The 27,799-nt window shown below is 37.0% G+C and overlaps 1 protein-coding gene across 1 annotated transcript in view; it reads left to right on the top strand.

The window, feature by feature from the left end:
- Positions 1-2,849: 2,849 nt before the first annotated feature.
- LOC114646926 (heparan sulfate glucosamine 3-O-sulfotransferase 1-like) overlaps positions 2,850-27,799 on the top strand; it is a 164,507-nt gene continuing 139,557 nt past the window's right edge. Inside the window, exon 1 of the mRNA XM_028795329.2 lies at positions 2,850-3,366. The gene's annotated coding sequence lies outside the window, so the exon portion shown is untranslated. The remainder of the gene's footprint in view (positions 3,367-27,799) is intronic.

The raw sequence follows: 27,799 nt of genomic DNA, 5'->3' as shown, positions 1-27,799 counted from the left end.
TTTTGTATTTATTCATTTCTATTCGTAGCTGCTTGGAACATTTCCTTGTCTTGTCTGTCATTTTCCCATGTCACCATGCTGCCTATATGTCTAAATAGATATTTAAACAATAGTACTTTTAATTATTGTCCCCTTAATGTCAACAAAGTTTCCAATGTGTGCCTTATTCTATTTAATCAATGAATATTGAACCATAGTTATGAAAATGATAATAATTGACTGACATTGTGTAGACTTACCACATGTTACTCTTATACTAAATGATGCTTAAAAAGACCCTCAATCTTCCCAATCTAAGAACAGATTTTTCTTTTAGTATCCTTCTGGATTATCTAGCTACTCTGTGGTAAACATGAGATAGATAGCAGTAACTTTTTCCTTGGTAAGCTTTCATTATCATCTCACTTGCTCTGCTTTTTCCTTATAGTGGACACATTAGCACTAGCATTAGCCAAAATAAGAGAGGTTAGCATATTTTTAGTGACTACCCTAATGTACACCTTGTTCTTGCTGCCAGCATTTCTGGACAGCTGCATCTAAGGGGAAGGAAACTTATGTTGTTGAATCCCTGTATATGTCTACATAATGCCATGAAAAAGTATTTGCCTCCTCCTAATTTCTCCTAGCATTGCAAATTTCTGACACAGAATGCTTTGGGGTCTTCAACCAAAATCTAATATTAAATAAATTGCACCTAAGTAAAAAAGCATTACACATTTATTTACCTAATGAATAAAGTTATCAAACATCAAGTGTGAAAAACTGTGTATTTCCCCTACTACAATAAAAAAGGGCAAGCACATTAAAATTCCTCCTTAGCGATATGGAAGACTGATACTGAATTATAGGACACATTTTATTCAAGTTATTGAAACTACATGTGGTGCGACAACTTATGAAATGTAAGGGGACAATTACATTTTTATGCAAGTCCAGCTGGTGTTGAATAATTTTGTTTATTCTAAATGGCATAAGAATATTTGTTTACACAGGTGCCCTTTATCTAATATTAAATTTCAGATACAAAAAAACATCAAGAAAGGGGCAAACATTTTTTTTGCTGGTCACCATATGCTGTATACGCATGATTATGCATGATTTCTTTGTATGTTTCATGATGTCGCTCTATTTATTTTTAAACACTGTGATATGTTTCTATATATAATTATTGTTAGTGTGTTGGCCTATTAAATTGAAATTTGCAAGAATTAATTCAATTGAACATTTGTACTCTGACTTTTGTAGCAACTTCATGGACATAAGAAGCAGACTGTGATCGTGACAGCAAAGCTTATTAGTTTATGGGAAAGGATCCCTTCAATTCGTACATGATTGTAATCTCATTGATTTGAGAATCTGACTCAAATTACTCCTTTAATTGAACCGATTATCCTAATGATTTATGCTCAAATAAAGTGGATGTTGGATCAATGCTTTAAAACAAAACACAAAAAGCATCTGCTTTCCATGTGACTTAGTTAATGTTTCTTTTTGTCTGTGTTTAGGACTTAATGAAGATCGTATCATGGTTCTGGTCAAATGCATACAGGAATACAGGTAATTCTAAATATTTCTCAAACTTTTTATCTGGCTTCTGTCAGTTAATTCTGAATTAGCAGACTAGTTGAAGAACAGGAAATCAGAATGTCTATTTAGGTAAGAAGTTTAATTACAGTCAGCAATTTGCTATTTATTAAGATACTGTCTGCAGTGAAAAGCTGCCAGTCATGAGGATGCAACTAAATAGCCTTCATCTATTCTGTAGCAGTGAGAGATTGAACTGCTGATGGAAGGCTTTCAGTGGAACCATGACTCTTAATTGTACAGTTGGCAAATGTGTGGCTTTAATGGAACTGCTTTCTTGTTTATGATTTTTGATAACTTCTTTTGTACCAGTGTTTCCTTGTCAGCCTATAGTCTCTGAGTGAAGTTTTTCGTGCTCTGTCTCTAACTCTGTGCTAGTGTAGGTTTTCTCAAGAGATCTAGCGAATCCTAAGGATGTGCAAGATACAGTGAGCCGATGGGAACCTATGTGTGTCACTGATCTATGAATGCTGAAAAGGAGAATAAAAGAGAATATTGGAAAATAAAAGAAAAATCAGGAGAATGGGAAGCCAGTGCTACAAACTAAAATAATAAGTTCCAAAAAGATGGTAATGTTAATACAATCTTAGAAGACAAAGGGGGTAAAGGCAGAAAAGAAAGAGAACAATAGGCAGAAACAAGAGAGAATGAAAGAAAAAAGCTGAAAGAGAGAAGAAAGGGAGGAGGAGAATAGGGTGTGAAAGGACTACAGACAAATCTGCAAAATACAGAAAAAGAAATGGGAAGAATGTGGTATATGTGATGTGGCAAGACATGCAAGCAGAAATCACTGGAAATATAATAAAACGAAAGGGCAGGGGTTTCACATTTCACCGTTTAATAATTATTATTGGAGACAAGATGTTATAACCTGTCTGTAGCCCAGAGCAGTATAAAATACTAAAAACGGTCTTCTGCAAGGTTTGATTTATTTACTATTATGAATCTAGTTAACCTTCTTTTACTACTACGCGAAGCTGGTAAATCTGATGATGATCCTTTTAGACAGACTATATTTAAGCATTGTAATTTGCTTCTTTTTCTCATTATGCATGGGTAAATACAATTTCCGTAATGGTGACAGTTGCCTGAAAATGGATTAATTAATTAAAAAAAATCCCCGGCAAAATTATTTTGCCGACTCGTTTCTGCGAGTGCCGCTTGCATCCGTGTTTCAGTTTTCAAATAATAATAATCTGCTTGATGCTTAGGAAGCTTTCTTTATCATGATCGAGCTACACCTTCCTCACAAAAGCATTTCAAGATGTAATCGTTTCGGTGCGGCTCGGCTCACAGATCACAGCGCAGCACTTAGATGTAAAGACTGATCCCTAACCTCCACCCCCTCCTCCAAATAACCCGACGCAAGAATGAAAAGCCAGCTCTTCCGAAAATGATTCTCGCATCACACTAATCTACCTGATCACCTGACGCGACTCCTCCTATTGCCCATGTAACTGAGCGCTGGATATGGAAGCTTTGCATTCGAACGGGTGCTGAGGTGGCCAATTCGGTCCCGTGCACTTTGGGAATAGGATGGAGTAAAAGTAAGGTCCGTTAGAGAAGCGGAAAGAAAGAGAAGAAAGGTCCTCACCCTGCCTCGTCCCAAATCTGTATTAATTAATAATGAAGAAGCCGATGCTACTGGAGCGCTTCAGTCGGAAAAGACTCATGCCTTAACGTTGTAAGATCCCTGTAAATTTGGCTTGAAAAGTGAACGCTTTAACGGCAAGATGATGGAGGCGTCCAGAAATTCCTTCAAAGCCCTCAGCCTTATTAAAGGTAAAGACTGACAACTGTGGATTTTTTTTTACGTTTTTGATGCTCGTTTCAACACGACGTATTAACCTCCGTCTTGTTTTAAGAGTATTTTAAATATTGTCAAAGGGATTTTGTATCGTGGGATTTCAAAACGAGTTAAGTGTTTCTATTATTATTTTTCTTTTTACCAATGTTATAGTCATAGATTCTTTTGAAGCTCACACTAACCTTGTTTTATATTTGAAAAATAAATTACGGTAAATGTAAGGGATGGCCTTGTTAAGTGTCCTCACACCGTAATGAAAAGCATGTAGCGGGATGGTGAATAAATGAGCATCTTTGTGGGTGTGATTCCAGACATAAAAGTTATGCCTGGAAAGCTGGGGGTGCTCTTAAGTCTTAGAGGGGATTTTTTTAAATTAGCAGATCTACTGAAAAGGCGAGTTTTGTAGCTACAGGACCCAAACTGGAAAGCGTGTTGGGCAAGAGTTTATCAAAGAGAGCAATGTTAATGTGCCGTTAAATTAGTTAAGGGCTTTAAAGTTTTGGCTTGAAGAAAAGCATTAATTGGCACCGATGTCAATTTGATAGAGATGTGTGTGTGTGTTTTTTGGAGGGGGGATCAAAGTGGCTTGTCCGCAATGTGTAACGACGGTTCTTTTTAAACAGTGTCCGCTGTTGTAATTGTGTAATGGCACGATCAATTTCAGAAGAGGCAAGCAGTGCCACTTTCGTTTCCTTTATGGATTCTAACGCACGTTCCGCTGTGTAAGTGAATCTTAACTTCCTCTACAAACACAGGATGAAAAGCCATTAAAAGAGGAGGAGGAATCTTGTATTAGGCACTTAAGCTAAACCGAATAGCCGTCTTCGTATTTTGCGATCATATTATGCTAGGTCGTTACTTTCGTTTCCTAAATGGCGTTTAAAGTTATTATTTTATTGTCAAAGATTACAGGGTGTATTTTTTGTATTGTCGACAAATGAAAAAAAAATGGTATGATGGCGCAGCAGATAGCAGTACTCCTTAATAACTCCTAGTATTTGAGTGCACACGATCTCTACATGTCTGTGTATGGCTTTACATTCGGGTTCATTGTTACTTCTCACCAAGGTGGCACTCTGACTAACAGTGTGTCTGTGCATAAAGATGCCCTGTGATAGACTGGCCAGTACGTGACTGGTTCAAAAGTGATGAGCAAACATCTATCTATCTATCTATCTATCTATCTATCTATCTATCTATCTATCTATCTATCTATCTATCTATCTACATCCAAATCTGATGTTGAAATTTTACCCTTTCATTATTGTCATGCATTAAACACTGAATAGAAAGCCTAATTAAAGTAGTTTTTGTTGTATAGTTTACATTATGTGAAGGTTCTTCTGCCAGATTCAAGTTTTTGGGAATAGTTATAATGAAATGGAATATAATGCCAATTATATAGTAATATTTAGAAAGACGTATCAGGCTTTGGGCGGCACGGTGGCTCACTGGGTAGCGCTGCTGTCTCACAGTTGGGAGACCTGGGGACCTGGGTTCGCTTCCCGGGTCCTCCCTGTGTGGAGTTTGCATGTTCTTCCCGTGTCTGCGTGGGTTTCCTCCCAAAGTCATGCAGGTTATGTGGACTGGCGATTCTAAATTGGCCCTAGTGTGTGCTTGGTGTTTGTGTGTGTCCTGCCCGGGATTGGTTCCTGCCTTGTGCGCTGGGATTGGCTCCAGCAGACCCCTGTGTTTGGATGCAGCGGGTTGGAAAATGGATGGATGGATATCAGGCTTTAGTCAGTTTTGTGTGCTCAATCCATCTGTGAAGAACTTGGATTGTAATGTCTGGCACATACAGTATTCTTACACTTTACATTGGAAAATTGTTTATTAATCTAAAATATACCTTCCTGTAATGTTAATATTCTGAAATGTAAATTAATGGATGGATGAAAAAGTATAGTTCAGTTCTGGCCAAAGACGAAACCCTCCAATTGCAAATAAAAATATGTCACAGACTTTTTAAAAGTACGCCAGTACACTGCAAAGTCACCAGTATTAAATTAACTCTAATGTTGTTGAAGTTTCTCTGCATATTGTATATATGGAAAGAGAAGTTTCATATTTGAAAAGTTAATTGAACACTGGCAGTTTTGCTATGCAGAACTTTACTTATCAGAACATATTTAGAGGTGTATATCCACAGCTGGAGCAGCATGGTGGCGCAGTGGGTAGCGCTGCTGCCTCGCAGTTAGGAGACCCGGGTTCGCTTCCTGGGTCCTCCCTGCGTGGAGTTTGCATGTTCCCCCCGTGTCTGCGTGGGTTTCCTCCCACAGTCCAAAGACATGCAGGTTAGGTGTGCTTGGTGTGTGTGTGTGCTAGTGTGTGCTGGTGCCCTGCCCGAGGTTTGTTTCCTGCCTTGCACCCTGAATTGGCTGGAATTGGCTCCAGCAGACCCCCGTGACCGTGTAGTTAAGATATAGCGGGATAATACATTGGATAATGGATGGATGGATGTCCACAGCTTGCAGTTCCTCAAAAATGGAAAGGGTTATTCAGTTACACATATACAGAATAATCAAGCCCCTGCAATGGATTGGTGAAGCATCTGGTTCTTGTACTTGTGCCCAATTGTGGAGAAGTAGGTTCTGTCTGCCCACAACTGGACCTATGGATGAAGAAATAAATTTACTGTATTTCATGAACTTATGTTTCTATTCAAAAATACTTTTACTTTCTAAAATACTATGAAAAAAATGTTTAATATTGTTTTTTTCAATTAGGTTAAATCAGTACAGAAACTACTGCAGAAAGATAAAATAAGAAATGCATAAATAGGCCTCCTCTTTATAGCTGAACTCATCCTTGTTACAGTACATTGCTTGCCTTCTGTCGAGCCTCTGCTGTTTTACATATGTTCCTCCTCCTGGCCCCCAATGCATCTAATCAATGTAACAAACTGATAACAGATTCTCCCTAAATAAAGTTTCATTATCACATTTTTACATAATACAGTAGCATAACAATACCATTTCAAAGATTCGCTAGGGGCTGATAAAATCTGAGGAACAAGACCTTCCACTTCAGAGGATTTGGGTAGCAGCGTTTTTTTTTTCTCCTTTTATTGTACAGACAGGCTGCCTGAGGCCAACAGCACTTGCAAACTGAATAAACAGAGCCTCTTTTTACCATGTGCAGCCTCTCCTGGACTGTGCTCTTCCAGGGTTTTAAAGATCCAGAATTTGACATGTGCAATGGAGAATGAAGCGAGTGAAGGAAAGCTCATTATTTTCATACTCTGTTGCACCCTTTGAATGGCTTGTAGTTTATCTAAAGCTAGATGCAAAAGTAAACCAAAGCATTGTCACCATGTGAAAGGCAGCTTTTAGATCAGAGCAAGCGTGCTGGAAGTTATACTTTGTATTTAAGTTCCGTGAGGTTTAATACTCTATATTTAGTAAACTAAACAACCTGAACATTTTTATAATCATTGATTTATTCTGCCTGTATGTCTGTGTAAGAATGATTAAACTCTGCTCTATAAGTCAGCTTAAAGAAGACAGCTTAAATTAGCCTGCATGGTGACAAGTACTTTAAACATTCAAGGATGATACAATCTCTACATTTATACAAATCTCCCAGTAAATAGAGCAAATAATGTTGAAAGAGTCAAAACATGTATTTAAATAACTAATAACTAATATTAAAATAGTGCTGTTATGAACATTTTGATATGCCATGGTGAACCAAAAGTATATCCCCAACTGAAGGAAGTGTTTTATGTTAAGATGCAAATTTATTCCGAATTCAGCTAGAAATGCTGACAAAATCCCTTTGGAATGGATAAGACATTGCTAAAGCACTAGCACTTTCAGCCTAGTCTATTCCAGTTTTAATCACCATTTTCAAATATATATTCAATTTGAATTAGCATTCTCTTGTTGGTGTTCTGTGAGTGTACATTTACAAACAAATGCGGTAGTAAAACCCGCTAGCTGAGACACCTTTTTCTATTTCGGGCTCTGTTTCAAACATTATTCAAAATGCTGTCATCAAAGAGGTGGCTTTGGCCCCCATTCATTTGACAGTGGTCACTGAAAAGACGTCTTCCGAGATTTCACTTTACCTGAGTAATAATAGTCTGCAAATGGGGATGGGGATGCTAGTGGCAAAAGAGCAGCTAATAAGATTTTGGATCAGCCTTTTGAGAGATGTTAGGATTATTGTTAGTGTGAAGCAGCATGAAATGCTATAGAAATAATTGTTTTGCTGTGGTAACTCGTGTGATGGGGAAGAGATAAGTAATTCACTCCCCAGGGAGCTCATTTACCAGGTAGTTTTAGCATGTAGAACTCTCTCCAATGTAAATCCCTTTTTCATTTTTCTCTGCCTAGCTGTGAACCACAGTGCTTTTACAGTACAGTGCCAATACAAGTCTTTCTTGCTTCCAGGTAGTCATCAATAATAAATAAGCCACTCAATGTTAGATTAAGGGGTACCAGAATAATGTTTCCTTAACTGTATTAATAAACTGTTGTATGGTTTATATGAAAGAGTGATATTTGGTGAACCTTTATTAATTTTCAACTTCAGAGGCACAATTTATTTTTAAATTTGCCTTGTGCATCAAAGATATCGATTAGTTTTATTGCTTTTGTTTCTTATCACATAAATTACTTTGGTAATCCTGATGTGGAGGAACTGTATATCATTAAAGCATTTTGCTTCATTGAGGCTCTTGATTTGGCAGTCACACTAGCACGCGACCCGCTTTCATTCTCATTATAATGTGATTTTTTTCACATATTATCAAAGGCAGAAATTGTTTGAAATGATGCATTGTTCTGCTTTTATTGCCCACTAAAAAAAAAGTAGACAAAAGAAAAAAATGTTTCCAGAATGCTAGAAGGATTTCTGTTTGTTTTTTTTTTTTATCAAATTACAGAGACTTTTTTTTTGTTTTGCTTCACCATTTGCTTTATAACTTCACAATAAAAATGATCTTTCTTAATTTACGCCCTATCCTGCAGGTGCCATTACAGATTGTGTTTTGCACATGTCTGCTGCACATTCACTTCTCTCATATTTTTACAGACTTACAGAAACTGGCAGTCACAAGAGGAAAAAAAATAATCCAAGAGATCTTTGACTTTAAAATGAGATGATGTTTATTAAACACATCCTTGTGTATTCCCTGATACCAAGAGTGGGATGCAGCACTTGATTTGGCAAAAAAAAAATAATTTAAAATGTTAATTTAAATATTTTCTTCTGATTTACAGAAGGAAAATGCAAAAACACTTTCCGTCCAAGGAGACCTGAATATAATGAGGGCAGCCATTTAGCTGAATTGCACAGCAAGGTGATAAAAGCCACAGTAGCTTCATCCTTTGAATAAAGACGATTTTTGAATGCCTCATGTTTTTAAAATGATTCAGTAGCAATTCTTAAGGAGTAATAAAATGAGCACAGAAAGTGGGTCCCTTTTACTGCAGAGAGTTATCAAACCATTAAGCCCATGTCTTTGTGACATGGACATCCTACTGTTCACCTTAGGTATTATTTCTAAATTTCCTTCTAATGAAAATTGCATGATTAAAAGCTGTAAATAACTTTAAAATGCTATTGACACGATGGCAGTTAGGCCTTATTGGTGTTAGCTGATAATGCTAAGTTCTGAATTCCATCAGCTTGAATTTTACATTGTCTTTCTGTTTTTCTTGTGGGTTTCCTCCCACAGTCCAATGTCATGCTTTTTGGTCAATATGTGACTCTTAGTTAAAATAGCACGTGCATGCGTGTCTGCGTGTGCATGTGACCACAGGAAAGACTTCTCCTTATGTCCAGTGATTTTTAGTTGTGTTGTTGTTCCCCACCTAGGTGAAGTGGATTGGATTTTAATGCAACTGAATCTTTACTTTTAGTTTTAGAACAAATAGACACCAGAAAACACATTTAGTACTACCCTAGAAGTTTTCAAAACAGGCATCTCATCTAGACAAAGAGGAAGTCTAAGATGTGCCATAGATGCCACCAAACTAGGCTTTGGCACAAGTTCATGTGAATGCTTTATTATGGAGGGATTTTGGTAAAGCCATGGAAGGTGCCCATGGGACAATCTCAACTACATTTGTGCTAACCATACAGTAATTCAGAAGGGCACGAAAGATTTTGTCTAGGCTCTTCTTAAATAGAAAAAAAAAGTTTTAGTCAAGGACATTGAGAGACAGAAGAAAAATAATAATTCTTTGAATTTATATAGCGCTTTTCTCACTACTCAAAGCGCTTAGCAATTGTAGGTTAAGGGCCTTGCTCAAGGGCCCAACAGAGCAGAGTCCCTTTTGGCATTTTACAGGATTCGAACTGGCAACCTTCCAATTGCCAGTGCAGATCCCTAGCCTCAGAGCCACCACTCCACCTGAGTCAGTAATCTTCTAGCAGTGTGGTCATGCCTTCCTTTTAGGAGTTAGAACTTCATGTTTGGCTGAAAACTCTCCACAAGATGAGGTCTAAGTACAGATTTTTGAAAGGAGTGACAATTTTTGGATCCCACGACTAACAAGCCACATCTTTGATATATGCAAGAATTGCCTGTAATCACTTATTTTGAAATTGTGTGGTGGTCTCATATTTTAAAAAGGCAATGTTTCAACTTACTGGAAAATAAACTCCTCATCTTGAGAAAGTCAATGCCAGAGTGATGGTCAACGGATGTGTAGATTCTGTTGTGATTTTAGACAGCCAAGCAAAGACTCTACTCTAGAATGTACTGCAGGCAGTGGGTGGCCAAGATCTCCAGGTCTGTGAATCTGTTTGATTTTGTCTGTTTAAACTGACCATGGACTCCCAGAGATTTAATTTCTCAAGAGGAGCTGTTGACTAGAGTTTTTGTTTTCTTCTTCCTTGTAAAGTGGCCATAGTTCAACAATTAATTAATGCACAGATATTATTAGGTTACATTTAAGCTAATTATTTTAGCAGTACTTTGTTTTCCTGTCTGTTTAAATAAATTTGCATCTTTATGTGTACGTGTTACAGAATTAGTAATTTGTAAGGTTTGTAATTTTACCAGTAAACTTGTTGAAGTGCTCTGAACCTGCACTCAGTGCACTCAGCACTCTGTACAAAAATAAACTGAATTGAATTGAACTCAGTGGTGAGGAAACTTAGTCCAAGATTTAGTCGTTGTCACAGAATACTTTACTACATTTTTTCTTGAATATATTTTTGAGGTATGTGATATTGGTTAGCAACATAAAATTGGTTTCTTTGCAGAGTTGCCAGGTTTATTCTCTAAGAAAAATCAAGTAAGTTTAGTAATCTGGTACAATGTTATAGAAGAGCCTGTGCTTCTCTTAACAAAATGAGTCAACTGGTATGTTGAACCAGTCATGAACTAAATGCGAGGAAACCATGGGACAAACCTGGAATATCCAAAAAGGCATTATATTTCACAGCTAGTTCAGGAAGACTTGAGGATCCTTACCAAAAGGCTACAATCTCATGCTGGGGAAAAAGTGGTCTTGTCTAGCCAGTTCAGTTTGTCTGTGAGGGATTCACAAGGGCAAGCATTATGAAAAATGGATGAATTATTAGAATTGTGTCCAGAGCTTGGTAGGCAATGGGCTTTAAATGAAAGGAATCTCAGTTGAATTTCAGCATGTGTGCTGTATACGATCCTTGTTAGCTGCCATGGATAAGGATGTCACTCAGTAATAATAATTATAGTAATAAAAAAGCTCAGTTACTGCCAGCATAGGCGCCCACTTCCTGCAATTCTGAACAGTAAAAAAGGTTCAGAAAGTAAAATGGGTCAAGCAAAATTGGAAAAATCTATATAATCTTCAAAAGGAATTACTATACTCTGTACATGCAAGTGAAGCAATCTAAAATATAATGAAACCTTCCCTAGTAACCTGTAGAGAGGCAATAACAACATTGTTGCAGAAAACTCTGCAAATTTGTTTTGGGGAAAGAATACTGCTATGGAGGAAGAGTAATGGAGTAACATGTTGTATACCTTCTTCACTGATTTTTGCCTCCGTGCTATGATCCCTCTGCATGCAATTTGCATATTATCTCTGTATTTCGTTCTGTTTGTTTCTGGAATTCTGGTTTTCAGTTCTGATCCAAAAATGAAATCCATGGGTCACTCAGAGAAGCAAACTTTCCATTTTATGTCTGTTTTTCTAAATGTGCAACTTGTGTTTCCTGTAATGGACTGAGTTAATGTCTTGCCCCGTTGGTGGTGGTTGGATAGTCTTTAACTCCTCCAAATGCAAGTAAAAATGAAATCCTGAAAGAAAGTGGACAACGTAAGGGTCATTTTTAACATGTTTATAACAGACACATGACACACAATTCTGCAAAATGTTTTATGTTTATTTTATACATTGAACATTCATTGAAATTAAAAGTAGTGAAGGTGGGGCTTGTTAATGCAGACTCTACTTATGGAGCAATGTATACCTTTTAAATGACATAATTATCTAATTCATAAATAGCTGAACTTATGTGAAGGCAATATGAAATCAGTATTCTCACAAAATGGAAAAGAATCCTATATGCATGGAAGAATGTGTCCAGTGATTGAATGGTAAAATAGGGATGATTCCCATCTCATGTCTGACGCTGCCAGGACTGACTCCACATTACTACAATTATAAATTTGGTTAAATGTTTTCAATAAATGGATTGAAAGGACTGTTTTTCAAATTGCCAAATTTTCTCATGGAGACAAATAACTTTCTATCTATTTATCTTTATTAGTGGGGAAACAATAAAACCATTCATTCAATTTCTCAAATTCCCTTTCTCCAATACAAGACTATTGAAATTTGGAGCAATTATAAGTAGCTATAGGCAAATTACAGTGACCAACTATGGTCGAAGCATGGGTCCATCACAGTTCACACTCACACACTATCTGGAAAACATGTATGCCATAGCCAATGTTAGAAGTGCATCTGTTCTAAAAGTTTTGACTTTTCTGCCTTTTTGCTTCCATACATTTAGAATCATATAATCTGTTTTATATTAAATATCCTAAACAAATAGTATCTTGGCACTGATTTCATAACAGAAAAAAACAGTAAAATCAGCTATCATTTAAGTCTTAAGACCTCTGTATTAGCAATAGAATTATTAGTAATATTAATAAACTAATAAACTCTACTGTACATACTCTAGATGACATGAAATGGAGAATCCTAGTACACTGTTTACTGCATCACTATATAGAAATAAAATTATACAATAGGTCGTGCTATGCTTGAACACATTGTGGGGTAAGGTTGAGATCTGTTGCTGTGGCAAAGAAAGATCACTACTTTATTTAAAAGATGGAATCAGTAGCCTTTTAGTGCTTTAAAAGCTTTTTAATCCCACATGGAACCTTTGTTTTATCGCTATATTTTTCACTACTGCTTAGCCATAAGACCATTTCTTTACGTAGCTGCAGGGTGCCCAAAGCGGAATATGCTGTGAAAGTCAGGAAAACAACACTTGTAACAATCCCAAATGCAGGAATTAACCACAATTCTGTTATTGTGAAGCAGGACCTGGATTTCTTTGTGTGACCTTACATCATATTGTTATTATTGTCCTGGCTTTGTCAAATTCTTCTAGCTGTGATAAAGTCCTAAGATGAACATTGGAGATAAAAATTCTGCACCTCTTATTTAGCAGGAAAACCTCTAGGAGACCAAAAATAATGCATTTACTTTTCCTCCAGGCTAGACATAAATCACCAGTCCAATCCCGTTCTTACTGTACCTGATAAAAGTACTGACCTTCTTGATGTGTTGTTCAATCGTTATCATTTATCATTCATGCCATGTTTTTTTTTTTCAGTTAGGCTGTACATTTTACTTATACAACATAAACTAAATGTTGAAGTAAATATCTGTGAATCTAGCATGAAAATCATTTAAATCTTTTGTAATGAAAGAGTGTAGTATCTGGTTTAAAAGAAACTGGCAGTTTCCTGTGGTAACAGAATGTTTACAGCAGAAAAGTTAAATGAGAAAGAACGTGTTTTATTGATTTTATTAGCCATTTGAAACATTGTCCTAAAGTCATTCTTGTTTTTAGTGCAGTTATGAGGTGTGAGTATGTTAATTTTGTGTATTACAAAAGAAAAGAGAAAAACATTTACATTATTTAGCTTAGCATTGTATTACATTAATTGTGTGTATAATTTGATGCAAGAAAGATTGTTTATATCAGAATAATTCATTAATTAGTTAATAAGGGTTAACAGATTTCTTTTCTCGTGTCCATGTGGGTTTTTGCCACGTGTTTTTCTTTTCTGATACGCCTAGATGACATGCATTTTAGATAAATTGGAAACTCTAAATCGACTTGCCATAAGTGAATGGGTGTGTGTGTGCTTTGTGGTGTGGACTGATAGTCCTGGGTTGGTTCCAGAAGCTCCAGTGTTTCAGAATTTTCAAGTTCATAGAATGGATGGATGGATGGACATTACATTAATTTAATTAAAAAAGAACCAAATGCTGAATTTGCATAATATTTACTAGAAACTTTTCATTTACATGTCTGCAAACCATTTTTTACATTTGTCTATTACTTTTGTGCCTTTGATGGATTGAATAAAATGATGAAGACATTTTCTTATAGAATATTTTAAAGCAATCAACTGAGGAAATCCCCCTTTGACCAAAATGTTGTTGAAAGTATGTTTACTCATAGTAGAGGGTGCAGGGAGACATTTGATTTTGCCATAGCTGTCTCTCTAGGATGAGCTTTTGAAATGCTAAGCACATTTGTATGGGCTGCACATGCTCAAAGTCTGTGCCTGGATATTTTGAAGGCTAAATTTGAGATATGCAGCCTAAGAGAAATGATGTTAACTCAAGTCATCATGAAGTTTAAGTCAATTGTATGGCTTGTATCTTCATGACAGATTATTTGGTGATTGGCTCTATTTATAACCAGAGTAGGGAGAAAACTCAAAATGACAATGTTAAAAAAATTGGTGTGAAAGTTGTCTGACTTATTTACCCTTGTGGGGAATAAAAAAGGATATTTTTTCTGAAGTTATGCCACGATTGGTCACTTTTTTACCTGCTTGGTAAATAAGTCTTTTTCAGTTTCTTAGCTGTAAGATCATGTAAAGAAATCTGTGGGGTTCTGTTGTGACTAGAATAATCAATATCTGGATTTTATTCAAACTTTGGGATCTTTAGATTTCTGATGGTCCTTCAAGTATCACCAGCCTTACATGAGTGAGTTATGTGATTTCACAGTTACACCACTACCCTAAGACACATCCTTTTTCTATTTTCTTTTCATTTTTAAAATTCTTTGTGGTGGGTGCCCCAAATATTTTTTCATGTGTCAAGACTGATACTTTCACTATATATATATATATATATATATATATATATATATATATATATATATATATATATATATATATATATATATATATACACATACAGTATATATATACATATATATATATTGTGACACGTGAGTCCCTATCTTGCATCCCAAAACACGAGGCTGAGTCTCAGTACTTTAGCAAAACCAACTCAGTTATTTGGTGGCTTATTTGACAAATGTTCTATACCACTAGCTCATAGCTCCAGAGTCCTGGTTCATATTCAGGCCTAGCCACTGCATGTTATCTCCATTTCTGCATGAATTTTCTCTAGGTATTGTAGCTTCTTCTCACTTCCCTAACATGACTACAGTAATCCCTCCTCCATCGCGGGGGTTGCGTTCCAGAGCCACCTGCGAAATAAGAAAATCCGAGAAGTAGAAACCATATGTTTATATGGTTATTTTTATATTGTCATGCTTGGGTCACAGATTTGCGCAGAAACACAGGAGGTTGTAGAGAGACAGGAGCGTTATTCAAACACTGCAAACAAACATTTGTCTCTTTTTCAAAAGTTTAAACTGTGCTCCATGACAAGACAGAGATGACAGTTCCATCTCACAATTAAAAGAATGCAAACATATCTTCCTCTTCAAAGGAGTCAGGAGCAGAGACTGTCATAAAGGCAGAGGAAAATCAATAGGGCTGTTTGTCTTTTAAGTATGCGAAGCACCGCGGCACAAAGCTGTTGAAGGCGGCAGCTCACACCCCCTCCGTCAAGAGCACAGAAAGAGAGAGAGAGACAGAGAAAAACAAGCAAGCAAAAATCAATACGTGCCCTTCGAACTTTTAAGTATGCGAAGCACGGTGCAGCATGTCGTTTCAGGAAGCAGCTGCACAAAACATAGCAACGTGAAGATAATCTTTCAGCATTTTTACACTAGCGTCCGTATCGTCTAGGTGTGGGAACAGCCCCCCTGCTCAATCCCCCACGTCAGGATCAGAGAAAGTCAGCGCAAGAGAAAGAGAAATGTAAGCTGGGTAGCTTCTCAGCCATCTGCCAATAGCGTCCCTTGTATGAAATCAACTGGGCAAACCAACTGAGGAAGCATGTACCAGAAATTAAAAGACCCATTGTCCGCAGAAACCCGCGAAGCAGCGAAAAATCCGCGATATATATTTAAATATGCTTACATATAAAATCCGCGATGGAGTGAAGCCGCGAAAGGCGAAGCGCTATATAGCGAGGGATTACTGTATTTAGGTTAATAGGCCACTCTAGATCAGTCTGGTATAGCAGAGGATGGCTGACTGTGTTTTCCGTAGTTATGAGTAAAACGATTTGCGCAAAATTAAATGTTCAGCAAAACTCAGTGTTTTGTTTTGCGAAAAAAATTTCAAAAATAAATAGCCTTTCCCTTGCAGCAAAATCTGTGCCATTTAACACTAGAAAATATGCATTTAGTTCCTGTCTGGGAATGTTTATATGCATTAATTTCACATACATCAGCCTGCCAGTCTGTATTTAAATTAAATTTTCTAGTGAAAAAAAAAAACAACAGAATTGTGCCTATCCTCAACTAGTGAAAGGCAGTTGCTAGGAAAAAGGAGGAGGCTGCTTTTCCAGCACTGACATTCCATGTACACTTACTGTGTTTTCCTGTGGAGAAAACAGAATTATTTGAACGATAACATGTTTTAGTGTATCTTCCTTAGGAAAATATGCAGCATGTCACATTTAGAGAAATGTAATGCACACCTCCACAGTGATGTGAACAAGAGAGATACACAGAATTCATTTTTACCAGTGTGGTATGGATTACATGCTTTATGCAGCTACAGAAAAGAACACAGGTACCCATGGAAGTGTGAACAAGACTCTAGAGAGCTCTTATTCATTGCTTTCCACTCACAAAAAAAAAACTTTAGAAATCCTCCAAAATTCCTTTGCTGAGTTTTACATTTCCTAATTACAAAAGTGCTTGCAAAACTAATTTTTGCCTTAGTTTTGCAAAACTGTATGCAAATTAGACCTTGCCTGTTTTGCTCATCACAGGTTCTCTGCAGTGGATTGGCATGCTGTCCAGTGCCAATTTATGTCTTTATACAACTATGTTACTGGGAAAGTTTCCAGCTCCCCACAGCTCTATAGTGGACAACTTCAGAATATAAACAAAAGAGTCAGTTTTTAACTGTAACCTAACACCTTAGCCATTTTTGATGTTTTAGTTGTGTACTTCGCCCATTCTTAGATACCAGCTTAATCTTTCATTGGCTATTTTCCAGTACTCACACCCTTATGATCATTACTACATATCACGTTAAGAAGATGGTCAAAGTATTTTCTTTTTTTGCTGTTAATTATTTAAATTAAGGTATAATAAATGCAAATATAAATTGCATTAAAGACTGAATATATATAAAAATGTTTGGAGCACATGGAAAAAGTATATTCTATTGAAAAATATGGTGTAGTCTTCCTACGTTTTCTCTAACTGGTTCATATAGTGGTTTAGCCCTGTGGTCTTAACTCTTCCACTGGGTCGGTGTGTATGTTAAGCTTACACATTCTTCCCATGCCTATGTGTGTTTTTTTCCAAGTAGTCCTGTTTCCCTCCCATTTTCCAAAGACATGTAAGTTATTATGTTTGGGAATTCTGAATTGGCCCCATGTGAGTGTGAATGAGCTTGCGTGGATGAGTATACCCCTTGCTGAAATAGTACCTCACCCAAGATTAGTTTCTGCCCTGTGCCTAGTACTCCCAGAATATGCTCTGAACCTCCAAAACCGTGACATGAATTCCACAGTTTTGACAATCTCATGCTATGTTATATTATTCTTCAACGGAATTTACTATCTCTTCGATAGTGCTGGGCAGCATATACAGTAAGGTACAAGACAATGTTAGGGTGGGATTGTTCGTTAAAAGTTATGTAAATGTCTTCAAAGACATCTACTGAAATTTTGTTACTCCTGTGAGAGGTAGGTGACGATTCAGTGAAAGTGTCTTTGCACCTCGGTTCATATTATTTCCAGCAAAAGAGCAATGAAAGGGTTAAGTTTTTGTATTTCAAACAAATCAGTGGAAGGCAGTGTAAAACTGAAGCATAAAAATGTTTAGAAAAGACTAACAAAAAGATTGGAAAGTCTGTGGTTCTCATCTGGGACTGGAGCTCTTCTTCTAGCTGACAGTCTTGATGATGTCGGCCATTTTTCAGGTCAAACGTGCAAGGGTTCTGTCCTGTAAATTTTCTCATGGGCTCTTGCATGTCTCAACTCCTCTTGTTTGCTCAGTCAGCACCAATATCATTTTTCTAAGACTGTTGCTATTCTTGACAACATGAAGAAAAATACTACCCAATGCTTCAGATACTGTATAAAGGAAGCTCTGTCGCTCTCTTTCAGAACCAAGAAACAAGTTGTCTGAATTAATAACATTACTCAAGGAAGGGATACAAAATAGGGACAACAGAAAGTACAAATAAACAGAACTGAGACAAAACTGGACTGCTTATGTGGGCTTGCCTAAGTAGTTCTTTCTTCTTCATTGAAAATCACACCAAAGCACATTCTTTCTCACTTCTTTTTTTCTCTCTCTGTGTCACTCTCTGTCTCTCTGTTCCCCACTCTTTATCACTTTACCTGTCTAGGCTCAGGCCTTTAATCTTCCTCTCAGTTCAGTATTTAGCCCATTTTCTAAATTTAAAACCATAAGGCAGTTTTAAACTCCATCCAGGGGACATCTCTACAGTAGGGATGGCTATAGTTTAGCTCCAATGACACTTGATCATAGGTGTGTCTGCATCTGTGAGCCTTTTTTCATCCTTAAAATGACCAAACTTCTAAGGCATTGCCTGAGCTGCCTGTGCCATTAGAGGAACAGCATTGTTCAAGGCATACCCTTCCGGGGCTATGCGCTCTTTAGCTGCTATAAAACCAGGTTTTGTTTCAGCACTCCCCCTATTTAAGATGGTTGCACACATATCCAAACACCCTCTATTAGGATCAAATAACTTCCCACATTGCACCTCTCTCTCTCTCTTTCTCTCTCTCTCTTTCTGGCATTACATGAAGCACATCCAAGAAGAAAACACTGTTAGAACTGTGCTTTGGTTTCTGGACTTCAGTTATTGTTTTGTGTTTTGACTTATTGTTGTTTTTCTCGCTCTCCCTCTGTTTGTTTTCTGTGTTCTGAGCCTGTTCCCTGGCACTCAACTTTGCTTATACTGTATCTGTCATGAATTTGGTGTTTGTCTGCAGTTTAGTTTTTTATTCAATGCATTTGTTTTACATATGGTTTAATTTTTTATAATCTTTGTGCTATGGAATTTATTATTTTACCTTTGTTGGGTTAATACTTTATGTATCACATTTATATTTGTCAATTTATTATCATTTATTGTTATGCCACATCTCTATTTTTGTTTTGGTGTGCGCACCACCATTTTGAATTTCAGTTGTCGAGAGCACTGATGGGTTATGAGGGGTGTCAGCAGGAAGCTGTGACTGTATGATGTCCAGAAGTGCACCAACATTTAAACTGGCTTGTAAGTATTGTCAAATGTCTATATTTTTGGAAAGAGTAATAGAAAGCAAATTAGTATGAGTTACTGTATTTCAGCCTATGAACATTGTGCATCTTTGTTTATGATTCTTTGGACTATGTTTTAGTATTGGTACTCAATACACTTAGTTGTCCTTTTTCTTACATCTCCTGTTTTTTGTTTGTGATTTGTATTTCTTATCCATTTCCTGATCCTATTCGGCTTTTTCTTGCCTGAACCAGCATAGAGTAAAATCCCTCATTTGCTGTAATCTTGTGGTCCAACCCCTTAACAAATGCTCTCGGTACTCTCTCATTACAGGATGTCCAAACAATAAATGCCCACTGTTGTGGTTGTCTCTGACATTTTCAACCTGGCCTTGCTTTTTTTTTTTAAGAATAGGATTAGGGCGTTTCAAAATGTGTTGGGTTGCCTGCCTTTTAATATGCTCTGCTTGAGCTGAAACTCTGTCTCTGATTCTGTCTCTCTTTCATGATAGGGCCCTGTCTAATGCCCTTTTGGCATAAGCAGCACGCATAGAGGGCATACATTTGCCAAAGTGACATATGCCAGACCATTCCTGCTTCCAGTGTGCCTCTGTGTCACACCTGGGGGTCTTCTTCAGGACTTAATCCTGCTTTCTGAAACCCTGGTGATGTGGTTCCTTCTCTGGTAGAGATGTTAACAACATATCCTTTCTCCCAGCTACTTTAACCACTCGAGAGAATTACTACTCTCAGCTAATTTACTCTCCCTCACTCCAGTGCCAGAGGAGTTCCCCATTTCATTTTATCTATTCAGTGAGGTTCTATTTCTTCAGTAGCTGTTTGGTAGCCAGTGATTGTTTTGAAATTCCCACCGGACTTGGTACTCCTTTCCTTTCTTAATGTTCGCTGTCCTGCTTTGTCTTATGCACCTGTGATCATTGGAGTTGACTGCTGGGGGCTGAGGAGCTCAAGTTAATTCATGTCATAAATATTACTTGAGGGAGCAGAGACTCTGAGTAAGGGAAATTGAAATCCTACATATTACTGCTGCCATAAGGGAGGCAATTATACAGCACTGAATTCTCTCTCTACCAAAATAAAAAGCTAAAATTCCAGTCGGCTACATCTAAAATGCATCAGTATAACAATGTGTAGCCACCCCAGATAGCATTAGTAATAAATGGTGCTTGCGGCACATCTCAAAAACAGATCATATTAAACTTTGTGCTACATTTGGTAGCTTCTCAAAATTTTCATAAATGCCTTACTTATAGCAGTGAAAGTGTTAGGCATGTACCATTTTTTTAAAAAAATTGCTGCTATTAAGGGAACACATTCTAGAAATTATACCTGCCCATAGTAAAAATGTCATATTAAGCAGTGATCAAAATAAAGGATGTTGTAACCTGACAAATATGGAGTTGATGCTTTCCCACATGCCCATCTCACAAGTCTCAGTTCATTCTCTACTTTGCTGCTAGTGAGTCTTTGCCCTAACTCACCTCAACGTCCATTGGACTCTGGTCGGGGGTGAATTTTCAGTTTTACTCAGAGCATATCTCTGTGGTCAGCTGCCTCTGTAGGAAATGAACACTTTGGTATATTTTTTTTTTTTTTACTGCCTCAGACCCTCATGTCAGCTTCTGGGGCTCTCTGATCTCTATTTTACATAGCAGAGTCCCACATTTTATAAGTGGGATGCTGTTTCTTCCCTCACAGTTCTAGAGATTTACAGGTTTACAGAGTTGAGGCATGTGTGAAAAAATTTAAACTTCTACCCCTACATAATACCATATATGTTCTTGTCAGAAACCTACCAGGTTGGCAAGACCATTCATAATTATCAGAAAAGATATCTACAAGGGTGGCACAGTGGCGCAGTGGGTAGCGCTGCTGCCTCGCAGTTGGGAGATCTGGGGACCTGGGTTCGATTCCCGGGTCCTCCCTGCGTGGAGTTTGCATGTTCTCCCCGTGTCTGCGTGGGTTTCCTCCAGGGGCTCCGGTTTCCTCCCACAGTCCAAAGACATGCAGGTTAGGTGGATTGGCGATTCTAAATTGGCCCTAGTGTGTGCTTGGTGTGTGGGTGTGTTTGTGTGTGTCCTGCGGTGGGTTGGCACCCTGCCCAGGATTGTTTCCTGCCTTGTGTCCTGTGTTGGCTGGGATTGGCTCCAGCAGACCCCCGTGACCCTGTGTTCGGATTCAGCGGGTTGGCAAATGGATGGATGGATGGATATCTACAATGTAAATTTGAGATTAACATTAATGGGTATATTAATCATACGGAAACAGTAAAGGCAACATCTGCTGATCAAAATTTGGGAAGATAGAAACGATTAAATAGATTTACAATAAACAATGACATTTGGTGATAGTCTTACACAGTCAAAGACTATCATCTTGCATCAGTTGCTACATTCAACATTTACTATTTTTGTCTTTCTGCAAAAACAACAATAGCCAATGTTTATTTGTGTCCTTAAAACCCTGGGGCATCAATCAGCATTAGCCCATGGTTCACCTTACTCTTCTGTTTTTTTCTTCTGATGTCCTTACACATCTCATGGAATGAATGACTCTGGCCATTTCCTATCCATTTTTGGCAACATTTTCTGACAATAACTTTTGGGTTTTATATTTAAGTATGTTGAAAGTGTGGTTTGACATTTGGCTTCGATCACTGCTTGTATCTTTGACTTTATCTCATTTTCTGGTCCTCCTTTCTCAAAAAATACTGTCTCTCCATTTAAGTCAGCATAAATATACACTGACTGGTAATCAGGTGACCACAAAACGACACCTCTTCATGATGATTCCAGTTCATCTCATGGCTTTGTTTGCAGAAGGATGAATCTTTTAAGACTGAAGAAACAAAAAGGTTTCTTGTGAAATTATGTGAAAATGAATCACAATTAGGCAGAATTTTCAATATTAAATACAGAAACATTAGGAATGCAAAACCTGACAAAGGCTAAAGCATGACGAAAAGAAAAAACAAAACTTAAGTCACTGGAAACAATATAGGTTTATAGTGTTATTCTTGTCATGTGTACAGAGTGCAGTAAAGTTCTTACTTGCAGGTGCTAATCAACATGCAAATCACACAGTATAATATCAGTCTTCCTTACCTGAATAATCTCAGCACACACATTACAGATGTTACTGTATTTTAATATCTGTGATTTGTATTTTTTAAACAATTTTCCCCCAAAACCAATTTGCTTAGGTTATTATTAATCAATGACAAATTGTGGAAAGGATCTTGTATATTCACCAAATGGTTACTTTAATAAGTAACACCTACTTAATCAAGATGTGATGTCTCATTTACTATAGACCATCCTGAATTTGTTAAGTGAAGGACTTAGTCAAGTCAAGGTGTTGAAAATGTGGTACAGCGATCTTGGCCTATATGGGACCTAATCTTTCAAGTTGCAGATTAGCTGGAGGTGTCTCATGGGACACAGGTCTGCCCAGCTTGGAGACAGAGGAGTCTGTAAGTCTAGTCTCCACAGATTCCTGACAGATGTTATCTGCGCTTTCTGTATGTCAACACAGTGTCTGGGCCTTGGAACCACCAGCTTTCCTATCAGCATTTAAGGCCACACAAAACAGCTTTAGCCATCCACTTGCAAATCTAGAGTGTTGGACTAGAAAGCTCAGATAAAAAAAAGTTCGACAAACTGATTATGCACAGTGCCATTATTGGAGTAAACTGGACAATGTTATTGGAAGTCATTGAATATGAGCAAATAGCAACTTCAGGACAAACAGCAGTAAAAAAGAGGCCACAAGAAACAGCAATATACTGGTTGTATTCTGTAACCACAAATTTCTTGCTCTATTTCATCTCTGTAGATGCTGTTTGACTAAGATCTGGTCACCTAAGATTTACTACATTAATTTGAATTCACTGCCACATTCCCAGAACCAATTCAAGATTTTCCTACACTTAATAAATTTCTAGAGGTGGACAAGGCAGGAATGACCTGACTGGCAACAATGCTCTGTTACCCTTTCTCATTTACACACTTCTATTATCATGTATACAAACCCAATCTATAAAACTGTGCAGTGAAGAGTGTTTTTATAGTATCCTGCTCCCCAATCAATGTGAATCACGATACCATAGGATTCATCAAACTAGAAGATATTTTATTGTTTGTACTGAATTCCATTGTCCTCCACTTCCATAACTATATGCATAATTTTTTTTGTGTAACGAAATCACATTTTAATTGTTATTAACTTTAGTTATTGAATTAAACTGAATAAAAATAATTTGAATGTCATCTCAAGTTTATTGTACAGTAGGTGGTGGAAAGCATCTTTTATCAGGGTGTTGCAGTGATTTGGAATAGTAGCGCTCTGAATAAGGCAGATGATATGCTTGTGATATTTAAGGTAAACACTCCTTAAATATTTTCCGTTGAAGCCCCCAGAATCAATAAATAAGCCCTCAGGATGTAAACACCTGTATTTTGTAATAATGTTGTACAGATTGTTCAGTTTAGTGTTTGTGTTTTAGTTAATGCGGTTAATAAACCTATTTTAATCCTTTTAGTAATGTAAAAGAACAAAAAACAACCTTTCATTTGATCTCAAGTCTCAGTGAATGAGTAAATCAAACAGGAACTGAGATTGTTTACTAAATACATAAAAGAGTAATATGTTCTAAGCCATATTTAGTATTAGAAACTAAAATTTTAAATAAATCATCAGATAGCAAGCTTTTGAAATTATTAACTGAGTGGTAACAGGCAAAGAATCCAGCAAATTTTTGGATTCTGTGTGCTGTGCAGTAGTGGTCATTGCACTGTAGTCACATATTTACAAAGTGCACCTGCATGAATGAATGCTTTGTTTTAAATCATGTTTCACTTCCTTCTTAGTACCTGTGTGCTGCTACTTCTCATTCCTCCCTCATATATGTTGGTTTGAAAATGTATAACAGTTGTGCACAACTGACAATTGAAACTGAGCTGAATGAATTTTATCCTTTCTTTAGGCGTGCAGTACACTTGTAAGTGCTATCTAAATCTGGACATGTGCATTGCTGATGCTGGCTTAGTGTGCTGCATTTCCATTGCACTTGAATGCTTTTTGTGTTTCAAGGCAAAATGGAAGAGGTTGGCGAGGTACTTATTGCCAGTTGTCCAAAGGGTAGTGGGAGGGGGACACTATAGTGGCATCCACTTTTGCAGATTCTGGCTGACTGCTTGGGGTATAAAGCTGGGATTTTCTTTTAGCTATGCATTATTTCATGATAATTTTTCTATGTATTTGGCAGCACCCTGGTAATGTTTTGTAGCATGTTGGCTCCTGATAATGCAAAGGAGGGAGCTTGCATTGTCAGATTTGCCATTTCCAAGGCCCCCTATACTGCTATTGCTAACCAAACCATACCTTATGCTGTCCAAAGCCAAATTAAAGAGGTTCAGCTATTATTCTAGCAGCTTCTCCATCAAAATGTTTGCCTCTAGAGCCTATGATTATTTCTAAAAAAAAAAAATTTTTAAACTAAATTAAATACTTATAATGGTTCAAATTTACTCTCTTCTACTATCTTAAACACATATTACCTTATCACATCATTACTGTCATGAATTACGCCTGGAATGCAGAAAATCCAAAGTCTTAGTACAGTGATGTCTCATTCTGTACAGCTTTATATATCACAAGTACCAATTTGTTGTTTTAGTTCATTGTGTGGCTTGTTCAATGTATCACAAGTTAATTCAGTATCAGACTTGTCAAGATGTGCCTGACTATGAAGAGATTTTAGTTTTTTTACATCCTCATTTTTTTTGTCAGCTTCTTATGGGTTTTGACTTTTTGGCTAGTCTGAAAAACATTAGTCTACTCATTCAGTTTGCTCAAGAAAGCTTCCAAATAAAAATGTACACTTATCACCCAGATTTATTCTGTCCACTGCAGCTCTTGACCAGAACAAAAATGTTTGCAGTTATTCATTCTGCACTGACCTTGCTTTCTTTCCAGTAAAATAAATAAGTCAATAAATAAGAATAATGAAGCATTATTTTCTGTCTCTGCTTGAAAGCAGGATTTTACCAGTGCTCCTTAGACATAAAGATTGATTAGTTGCGTCATTATTGGTTTTTTTTTTTTAAGTTTTTAAAGTCATTAAGGACCGCTGAACTGCTTTCTCCTCTTCCAAGAGTCTAATGAACTCATTCAGGGTATACCTAATACATCTGTGCTTTCCTGACTTTAGTGTTGTAAGCAGTGCAGAACATGACATAACCAGTCCAACATAGCTTCCTATTTCGAATTTCCTTAACACTTCTCATATATCATAAAATTGAAATGTGAATTTCAGTAAAGTCATGCTTATTTCTACAATCAAACAACAATGTCTCCTCTAAGCCTGGCTCCACTATTTCCACTTAATTTCATGGCTTTTATGATTTTAAAACCTTAATGTGTTCTAAAGATTGAGGGACTGTCTTCCACATGCATGACAGGCAGCTTTGTAGCATTCTTCTACAAATCTGATTTAGCAGTTTCTTATCACCCACTTCAGTTTCCTCTGTCAGTTATTACAACATTTTTCTGATTGTTTTTAATTTTAATTATGAAAACAAAGACAGTTTTTAATATTGACCACTTTTATATCTCCTATCTGCTGCCATTGACAAGGATGAGTCTCCTTTGAAGCTATGAACAATGTCAACAGAAGTTCCACATTTAAAAATATTCAAAGTGCCTGAGGAGAAAAATAGCCATTTGTAGCTATATATTCAAAACCAAAATCCTAAAGCAAACTTACTTTTAAAAGACATAACATGCTTCTCTACCTCTCCCTACTGTAATGTTCTCATGTACTGCGAAGATCCTGATGCGGTTTGGGAGACTGAGCCTATGTAGAAATCTTTTTAGGGGCTTGTACTTGCAGTTTCATTGTTTTGGTCATTACCCAAACCCCAACTGAAGACAGGGTCTCCTGCTTCATAGGGTATAGTGTCTGAGAAGCCATTGCATACTGATTATTTGGTAAACTTCATGATCACTTCTACCCTCATTTGTGAACAATATCCCATGGTACTTCAACTCCTGCCGTTGCAAAAGCTTACTTGTGGTGATCAAGCAAATTTTTTCTAGGAGATGACCTGGCTAATTCTTATTCCAACGACATACATTCCAATGTGATTAATCCAATAGAACATTATCATCTACGGATTCAACCTACTGTATATGTTTCTCAACTGGTACTCTGCAATGTTCAACTAAGCCTTGCTATCCTGTCAAAGAAAATCACAAACAATGGAGTCACTCACTTTTTTGAGGAGTGCAATACACTCATTGAATTGACTTCAGTAAACACCATTATATAACCATATCTATCATTCTGCAAATACAGTGATGGAATAGAATGCAGCATTGGCTAGAGAATCCAATACTCCACAATATATTTGTACTGTAATTGGTCATAAGCTTATACAAGTTCACAAAGCACATGTAGAAGGATTGGCAAATGGCAATTTGACCCTTCAAATATCCATGCAAAGACTAAGTGTTTTTCTACTATTATACAGTTGGTGAAAATCCATAGTGATTCTCCTAGATATGAGTTTCTCTTCTAGTCTCCATTATTGGTTTTCCCAAGGAAGGAAGGCAAGTGATCCTCCAGTAAGTGGAACACACCATAGTAAAAATGGTGATCACCACCCCAATTTGCACGGAATTACAATTGCTTTCTATGCAACATTGAAAAGATGTGTTAGCTCAAACATCCCCACAATATCCAGCATATTCACTATGTCAATTCCGATCTCATCCACAAGAGGGGTCTTGTCAGCAAAGAAATGTAATAACAATTCATCTATCAGATTTAAATCAGGCAGACCACTGCTGGTGAACAAGTCACACTGGCCTAGCACCACCTGTGAGTCTACATGTCCCGGTTCTGACTGAAGTTCTCTTTGGTTAAATTGAAGCTATAATGAGTATCATGGATTTCTGTCTCTGTCTTGTCCTGGGCAACTCCATCATAAGCACTTTTCTTCAGGCAACATAACTCTGAGGGTCACTAAGGCCCACACTCTCATAAAATTGTACACTAATAACACTGGTCTGCTTTTCACTGCTGTCAAAAATTTTAGGTGTTTTTTATATATTTGAAGGTGTTGAATTCAATGTAGTTGTTCTATCACATCCAGTTTTTTTCAGGGTGTGTATTCTTTTTTCATTTGCTTACCTGTTACCTGGTCAAGACAATGGTTGGATCAACCAAATCTTGTATATTTCTGTAAAAACCATATAAACAACAGGGTTTTACTCTTCGGGGCAATTAAAGTCTAACCTCCTAAATAGATAGGTAGGTAGGTAGGTAGGTAGGTAGGTAGGTAGGTAGGTAGGTAGGTAGGTAGATAGATAGATAGATAGATAGATAGATAGATAGATAGATAGATAGATAGATAGATAGATAGATAGATAGATAGATAGATAGATAGATAGATAGATAGATAGATAGATAGATAGATAGATACTTTATTAATCCCAATGGGAAATTCACATTCTCCAGCAGCAGCATACTGATACAATAAATAATATTAAATTAAAGAATGATAA

Source organism: Erpetoichthys calabaricus, chromosome 2, assembly GCF_900747795.2.
Source record: "Erpetoichthys calabaricus chromosome 2, fErpCal1.3, whole genome shotgun sequence".
Classification (NCBI taxonomy): Eukaryota; Metazoa; Chordata; class Cladistia; order Polypteriformes; family Polypteridae; genus Erpetoichthys; species Erpetoichthys calabaricus.
This window is presented reverse-complemented; position numbering and strand designations above follow the sequence as displayed.